The sequence below is a fragment of the Callorhinus ursinus genome, unplaced genomic scaffold, assembly GCF_003265705.2.
Source record: "Callorhinus ursinus isolate GAN/ISIS: 27379988/994484 unplaced genomic scaffold, GSC_fseal_2.0 scaffold14, whole genome shotgun sequence".
NCBI classification, from domain to species: domain Eukaryota; kingdom Metazoa; phylum Chordata; class Mammalia; order Carnivora; family Otariidae; genus Callorhinus; species Callorhinus ursinus.
The window spans coordinates 36,913,524-36,922,120 of NW_027397076.1; the positions used below are offsets into that span (position 1 = coordinate 36,913,524).

Consider the following 8,597-nt stretch of genomic DNA (forward strand, 5'->3'; position numbering starts at 1 on the left):
GCCCTCCTCACTCCCTTTAACGATTCCCGTGTTGCTCTAAACACCTGGGAGAGAGGCTAGATAGAGTTTTCTGTGATGAGAAGCAGAGGTGTGACCCCTGCCTCCAGGAGCTGGCTGTCCAGCGGCTCTGTCGTTCATACTTGCCTCCAGCTGGCTGTCCATCCTGGAGAAGCCTACTCCCACCTTGAGCCCATCTTCAGCCTGTTTTTTGGACATCGTCCTGTTAGACAGTATGCCCCTTCCAAATCACAGGCTTCAGATAAATGAGTTCTCTCTGCGTGTTTCTTCAGATGTTTCCTTTTAATGGCAGTGTTTGCTTGTGTTCAATTAGGGCTGGGGTCACGAGTCACCTCATACCTGCCTGTGGCTTCCCACCCTTTTAGTTTCGTTTCCTCAGAAAACGCTTTGATTCATTTTGGTTTTCAGTTTTAGCCTCCGGTTCTCGTTTTCATTCTCTCTGTCTCTCCTTAAGCCCCACGCCTCCACTCTCACTCCTACCCTCTTGCTCTTTCTCTCCTTGCCATCTCCCATTAAAAGAAAAAAAAAAAGGCATCTTTAACTGCAATGATCCCTGTAGGTAGCATAATAAACACACACACCTTGCTGTGGATTTCTCCTTTGCCGTGAAGCTGGAGAGCTGGGTAGCTACTCTCCTTCACCAGTGGAGTGAGATACGGTGGCAGGAGTGCATTCTGGAGACCCGACTCTTTCACAGTGTAGCCATGTGATTAGAGGTAAGTCACCCTCTCTCTATTTTTCATCTATAAAAAGAGATGCTCCCTGCCCTGTCTTCTTTGCAGAGTTTTTACAAAGATCAAATAAAGAAATGCTCTTGAATTCTCTTTGTAAAGTATAAATTGCTATGTAAATGTTGTTTCATTATTGCAATCCTTTTATAAATCTGGTCACCCTCCCCTGGAAGGTGTTAATTACACCGCAGGAGGATCTAATCGTCCTTCGTGACGCCTGGCCAAAGAATGACAGCCTCTAGGCAATGCCTATCCCAAGTCATTCTCACTTATCTGGGATCCTGTTCATCATTCCCAAGAATGCTGTCTGATTTCCTGACATTAACCACAACACAGGCACTCAGGTGGGGGAAGCTCGTGGGGCACCTTCCGTCAAGGCCACGCCATCACCATCATCAGCATGCCTCCCACATGACTCAGGGACTTTTATCTTTGCCATCCACAGTCTTCTTTAAGGGCAGGTTAGAAATCTCCAGATCCCTCCCAGCCAACTGTAGACAAAATTGCAGAAGAAAAATGTGCTTCCAGTGTAGGGATTTCTGTTTTGACAGACTTGTATTTGTATCTCAATTAAAACTTCTTTACTGCTGCATCTGTTTTCCTACTGGATATTAAAGACAATTGGTGCTCTAGTTTAATAAAATGATAAATTGCATCTAATCTGTGCTATCCTGCTTGGGAGCACTTCCCTAGAAATCTCCTCTATGCGTCTATTGTAAAAAATGATTTGCATTGAGAAGTCAATGAGTATAAACATTATGTGTTAGGAGATGACACTTTACTAAAATCTTAAATATCACACAATACAATCAATTCATATTTTCGATACGGCAGTTCCTCATCAACCGTAGAAATCTGGTTTCTCCTCCAGCCAGGCTGCCTGAGACCAGGGAGCAAATACCAAAATGAAGCCCCGAAGTGCTAAAGGGAAAGCAGGGAAGTATATCCCAAATAGATCAATCAATGTCATGGGCATGTGGGGTGGAGAACAAGGGTAAATTATCAAAGCTGGGGCTTAGGGTCCAATAAACAGCTTAGGAAGGAGAGAAAGAAGCAAGAACAGCAATGGTCAGAGATAAGGCATTAACTCCTGTGCCCGTTTTGCACATTCCAGATACACCACTGTGTGATCAGGTCCATCTAAATGTTAGAGTGATAACTCGGTTGCCCTTGGACCGCCTGCAAAGGTATGAAACCAACTGCAAAACAAGTATGACTTGGGTTGTTCCTGTGTGCAGAGTCAAAGAAGTTTAAGTCCCGGGAAGGCATGCCTCTCGGGGAAGGAGGGACAGCCTACAGGACAGTGAGTTTCTGACAATGGACCAAACGTCCCTCCAACAGTTTATTCCTCTTGTCGTGCATCCTGTAATCAGCTGCTGCTTTGTAGATAACATCAGGGCTTTCAGTATTCTGCACTTCCAACCACCCTATGAACAAAACTCATGCTTCCCTCTAGTCACTTATTACAATTCCTTTTCAGAAATCTCTTTCCATTCTCACTTCTCCTGCTGTTACATTATACAGCCTTTCTTTAATAAAACAGCCTCAATATTTTCGATGTCTCAGCAACTTTTGATACAACTTTGTTCATATCTACCACTTAAGAACCAAGTTTCCTGCTAGTCCTAATCTGTTCTAGTCTCAATTTGCTACTGAAGTTCCTTGTGTTTATTATCAGTCTGTTTATTTTCTTCTTCAATAAATTCAAAGCTGGAGAAATTAGTTGTCAAGAGAATCTTCTTGGATCTGTCAGACAACTCCCTGATAATTCAGGATAAAAGCAGTTTCTTAATGCACCTTGTCTGAGCTTTCCACCATGGAAGTTTTAAATATTCAGACTAATCTTCAATGAGCAAAATGTCTGGCTTCAGAGATGTGCCTTCTTCAAGCAAAAAACTAGACCCCCATCTGTATTAGTCCGCTCAGGATGCTAAAACAAAATACCACGGACTGCATGGCTTAACATGGCAGAAATATATTTTCTCTCAGTTACAATGACTGGAAATTCAAGGTCAAAGTACCAGCATGGTCAGTTTCTGTTGAGAACTTCCTCCCTAATTTGCAGGCAGCTCCCTTCTCCGTATGTTCTCAAATGGCAGAGCAAGAGAGTGAGCAAGTTCTCCGGTGTATCTTCTTCTTCCCCTCCTCCTCCTTCTTCTTCTTCCTCTTCTTCCCCCTTTTTAAGATTTATTTATTTATTAGAGTGAGAGAGAGAGAGAGAGAGAGAGCACAGTGGGGAGGGGCAGAGGAAAAGAGATACCCAAGCAGGCTATGTGCTCAGTGGGGAGCCCGACGTGGGGACTCCATCTCAGGACCCTGAGATCAGACCAGAGCTGAAACCAAGAGTTGGATTTAACTGACTGCCACCCAGGTACCCCTCTGGTGTATCTTATTTTAAGGGCTCTAATCCCATCCTGAAGGCCCCACCTTCATGACCTCATCTAAATCTGAATATCTCCCCAAAGCCTTGTTTCCAAATACCAGCACATTAGGGCCTAGAGCTTCAACATATGAATTTTGAGAGGACACAATTCAGTTTATAGCACCATCCAAAGAGCATGATAAGGTACATTCCTAAGATTATAACAGAGCTTCCCAGACATTTTCCATACCCAACCAAGAGCAGTATGTGGTATATAGTAGTTGTTCGATAACACTTGTTGAACAAACTGAAAAATGATCAAATGTCTAGACCCATCCTTCTAATATCATGGGGTCACATAGCAAGAATCGGTATGCATTCGTTCAGCAAATAAATATATTAATGAATTAATATTTGGTACCCACAAAGTCTAGCACCGGATACCAGCCCTGAACTATAGTTTCTTAGCAGGGTGTATCTCACGACCTGCAGCCAAACTTCCTTCCTGCTCACTGTTTGTTCACTGGGTTCTTATTTTCATTGTAGAGCCTTTGGTGGTTACCTGCCCCCGCAAGGAAGACTGATGGGTTAGGCTTTGAATGAAGCATAGCTGGATTCTAATCCCACAGCAACCATTTGATATTTGGGTGAAAATGGGCATATCGCTGAATATCCTTAATAACCACAACCTCCCTGGGATGCAAATGCCTTCAAAGGAAGACAATTAGAATTAAATGATTTTGAACAAAATTATATTTCATCAGCTTGAAGGAGCACCTCAATAAAGGCTTATTCTCTTCTGATCGTGGGCAATTTCCATTTTCTACACATCCTGTTTCTTCTGTGAAAGTTTTCTCTTTAAAATTGTATTCAGTCTCGGTGACATGGGTAATCCAGGCACTCTGCCCTCTTGAAGGGGGCCTAGATTTGCTCGGCCTGACCCTTATGCTCATTGCCTCAGTGTCTCCTAGGGGAAGGCATGTATCCCAAGCTCAGCCAATCAGCCTTTCTCTTAGGACTTTGCTGAAGAGCATGATGTGAAGACAAACTTTTTTAAAAAAATATTTTATTTGTTTATTTGAGAGAGAGAGAGAGAGAGAACAAGAGGGAAGGAGGATAACAAGCGGGGCTCCACCCCAGGACCCCGGGCTCATGACCCGAGCTGAAGGCAACTGCTTAACCCACTGAGCCCCCCGGGCGCCCCAGAAAAAGCTCATTCATTCCAGCAGTGATACCTTTAGCAGTCATGAAATTTTTATGCTGGTTCTTACCTCATTTCCCAGCCTGATTCTCTGGTCTTCCCTTCAACTATGTGAATTCCCCAATGCCTTTCTAATACATGATTAAGTTAGCCACAGTTAGATTCTCTAGTTTGCAACCACAAAATGCTAACTAAAATTCAATTTTTAAAACTTAAAAAAAAATCACTTAAGGGCATACAAGTAGCCAAATATAAAGAAATAGTTATCTTGTTTGTAGGTAGAAGTATTTGATATTGTAATGATAACATTTTTTCTATAAAATCAACATGATAGTAATTAAACCACCAAAAGACTTGTTCCCAACTAAAATTTAAAAAGTAAAAAAAAGAAAAAAGTAACTACTAGATATTGAAAGGCATTGCTATACCCCAAGTTATCTGTACTACGGTACTGGATTATTTAATTAAAGATACATTGATAGCTATTTTGGAAAAAAACCCTTAAAATATCAAAATAAATTCTAGAGAGATGTAAGATTTAAGCATGAAAAATAATCATAAAAATTTTATGAGAAAATAATATATTAATGTACTTACATTCTTGGAATGGGAAAAGCCTTTCCAAGTATGAATCAAAAATTAAAAGTTATAAGGGAAAAGACTGATTAATTTGACTAAATGTGTTTTAAAAATTCTCTGTAGAGCAAAAATATCGAACACATGACCCCTCAACTGAACCGATTCCCAGTTTTCCCCTGCCTTATAATATCACTAGCAATTTACCAGGTAATCACCTTAATCATTTCTTTTTAAATCATAGGAAAGTTTCTACATCAGTACTTAGTTATACTATATTGATCCAGATTCAGGAATCTGGTGATGGTCACCTTGAACTGAAACATGTGTCTTACTGAAATATGTGTGAAATAATGAAGGTAGTGTTTATATATCAAGGTAAGGGCTTTACATTTATGGTCCCATTTAAGCCTAAGAAATCTATAAAATAAGTAATACTATTATAGCCATCTTACGGATGAAAAAATTGAGAGTTGAAGAAGTTAAACCACAGATATAGTTATTAAAATGGCAGAGTGAAGACTTGAACTCAGGTCTATCTATGAACTGAATGTGTTCTCAATAGCTCTATTGTACTGCTGTTGATGCAATGGAGATATGACATATCTCTGTAAGCATAAGACCAGATGTTTCCTATTGTTCTCCCCTTCTGAATAAAAAGCAAGCTTCACTACACACAAACATTCATTCACTCAAAAACCTTTATTGAGTAGCTAGTATGTGCCAAGTATAGTCATAGCAGTTAGTAATCCATCAGTGAATAAATCAAAGTGTCTGCTCTTAAGGGAGGAAATAGACAGTACAAAACAAACACAGAATATGCTAGATGGCAATAAATGCTATGAAAAAAGCAATTAAGGAGAATAGAGAGTGATAGAAGGCAGAGTGATTTATTATAATGGATGATCAGGAAAAGCTTCTCTATTAAGGGGACATTTGAGCAGATACTTGAGGCTTTAGGGAGCCAAGCAGATATTTAAGAACAGAGTAATGAGCATGAGAATTTCAAATGCAAAGGCATGAGCACACTGGGCATGCTCAAGGAACTCCATGGAGAACAGTGTGACTGGAGTGAGCCAGGGTCAGAGGGGTGGGCAATGAGGTCAGAGATATAGCAAGGGCTAGAACACCTGGGGAAAATGTCCACCTGCCACGTTCACAAACAATCCCCTTTAATGCCAGAGTCTATGAGACAGCACTAGGCCTTCTTTGAAGCAGAAGAACATTTTATACTCTCGTGTTCTTGGAAGAGAGACGCACGATCCGATAGCAGACTTGAATGACCTACCCTGATAGACCCAACCAGAAAGACACACTATGCCCTTAGAAAATGGGAAGCCCAAAGACATTTATGATTAACTTACGCATCTGCCGGGTAATCTCTCCCATTATTGTTTTTATCAAGCAGAGTAGACTAAACAGTTGAAATGATCAATTAGCTTAATTACGACTTAGAGCTATGTTCCTTACCGTGAAATGAATTCTCTCCCCTTTGACTAGGTTATGCGTTTGAGATTTACATGTGATAGTGGTTTAGAATGACTCTGATTGCCCTCTTTGTGGGTTCCTGCTAAAAAAGCAACACTCTTAACTCTCAAAGGTTAGCACATTTTGGGGGAAGCGATGCCATGCATTCTGTATTTTGTTTTTTAATTCTGTTCACCTGTTGTCAATATCCTATGAAAACTTGTGTTTAGAACCCAAGTCTGAGCAAAAAGATGAATTTCACCAAAAAAGAATAAGGGATTAAGAAAGTAACCTTTAAAAGAGAAGATTGTTTTAACTGCTGTTGAGTTATTATACTAAGAAATGATATTCCTAAAGGAGCAAGGATTGACAAAAAACAATTTATTTTTGATAAAAGGCCAGATAGTAGATAGTTTAAGCTTTGCAGGCCATGCAAGTCTCTTTCATCACTACTCAACTCAGTGTGAAAATAGTATGCAAATGAATAAGCATGGTTTGTTCCAATAAAACTTTATTTACCAAAGCAGGTGGCAGGCCAGATTTAGCTCACAGGACATAGCTTGCAGACTCCTGTTATGGAGCCTCTGGTTATTTATTTCTACAAGTGCTTAGGAAAACAGATAGGTAGATAGAAAAGTAATACAGTGTCTTTCTTTGGTTTCCCTGCTCATGAATATCCAAATTAAATGTAATTTTCAAAAGAAGCCCAGTCAAGCTAAAACTAAAATAAATACCAAACAGAAATAATAAGTAGGGCTCATGGCACAGATTACTTCTGCAGTCTTAGGACAATGCAAAATATATTGATGAGCAACCATGGCAGGGAGCCCCTACTTTTGCAGTGGGTCATAGCAACTGTCTTGTTAAGAAAGGTTTCTGGTCAGTCATGCGCTCCCTCCCTCCTTTGTTGTGGGTGACATCTGATGAAGATTTGATGATGCTTGCATCACCCTTCTGACTTTCACAGACTTTTCTGTCTAGTGCAGGACTTAATGGCTTTGCCCAAACTCCAGCTGTGGAGACCCTCCTGGCCATCTCCCCAGCCCTGATGTGCCAGCCCCGCTCAGGCATTCCAGGACTTCTGCACGTGGCATATGCATATGCAGCATATCACACAGTTCTGAGGCCGGGCCCAGATCACCAGGAGGGTGCTCCTCGAGAAAGAAGAAAGAGACAGAGGCAGGACTGGCATCTTATATCTGTTCAGCTCAACTCTAAACCCTTAGAAGGTCAAGGTCATATGGCATATTTCTTTCCTCCACCCTTTAAGTGGAGGCTAACATGGACCTGTCTACAGAGAGGGTGCTCCGTGAATGTTGGTTGGAAGGAGATGCCAGAGATACTGCTACCATTTATCTATTGATCACTCGGGGCCTTTTGAGGTCTCAATACTCAGTGACCCTCACCTACCTTTTCCTCCTACCGCCTCACATACTACTTCACGTGCCAGCCTGGAAATAAGCCCAGAGGTGAGATGCTTTACGTGTTGGAGAATCTCAGAATTTTGCTTTTATGGCCCATAGCAGATAAATGTAGTGATTCAGTAACATGAAATCCCATGAGTCCTCATTAACCGTGGTGGTGGAAAACCCAAAAACAGAAATAGAGAAGATGTTCTAGTCTGGGGGGACCTTTGAAGGGTACATGTTCACCTTCACCAATAGTCTTTTTTTTTTTCTTTTTTAAGATTACAGTAACAGATTGCTCTCAGAAAAAGGCATAGGTTACCCCATGTGCTGGAGGCTCTGTTGTCAACAGCATTGTCATGCCTCCAATTTCTAATTTCACAAATTCCCTTCTCTACATGGTCCAGGTAGCCAATGAAGAATGCCAACGAGAGGAACTCACAGACATTTGGAATGCAGAAGTGAAGCGGAGCCATTATTCTCCAGAAGTGGCTGTAGGCAGAGAGGAGAGTCCCAGGGGCTTCCAGAGAGTTCTCAAGAACCATCTGCTTTGCCGCAGCGGACGGAGGCTGTTGAAGCTCCTCTAAGATTCCTGAGAATTATAGCAGCTTCCAGGCAAGCTTCTGAGAACCCACCTGCTTAAGTACTCCTGCCTGAGATCACCAGCATCAATAACCTTGACCTCTAGTGACAGCTTCCCAGATTTCTGCATCCCCAGATTTCCACATCCCCAGACTTCCCATGAAAACCCTTACTTCTATGTTGAACCCTTTATCCAGACTGAGCCCTGTATCACCACAGGTAAAGGATAGGGTAGGACACAGTTAACATCACCC

General features: G+C 41.5%; 1 long non-coding RNA gene across 2 annotated transcripts; it reads left to right on the plus strand.

The window, feature by feature from the left end:
* The first annotated feature begins 543 nt into the window (after positions 1-543).
* On the plus strand, positions 544-8,369 carry LOC112832152 (uncharacterized). 2 transcript variants are annotated; one of them, XR_003210332.2, is made up of 3 exons: positions 544-734; positions 1,864-1,936; positions 8,169-8,369. It is a non-coding gene; the product is annotated as an uncharacterized lncRNA (long non-coding RNA). The 2 variants fall into 2 exon arrangements; XR_003210331.2 differs by lacking the exon at positions 8,169-8,369 and adding an exon at positions 3,658-3,914.
* The last annotated feature ends 228 nt before the right edge of the window (positions 8,370-8,597 follow it).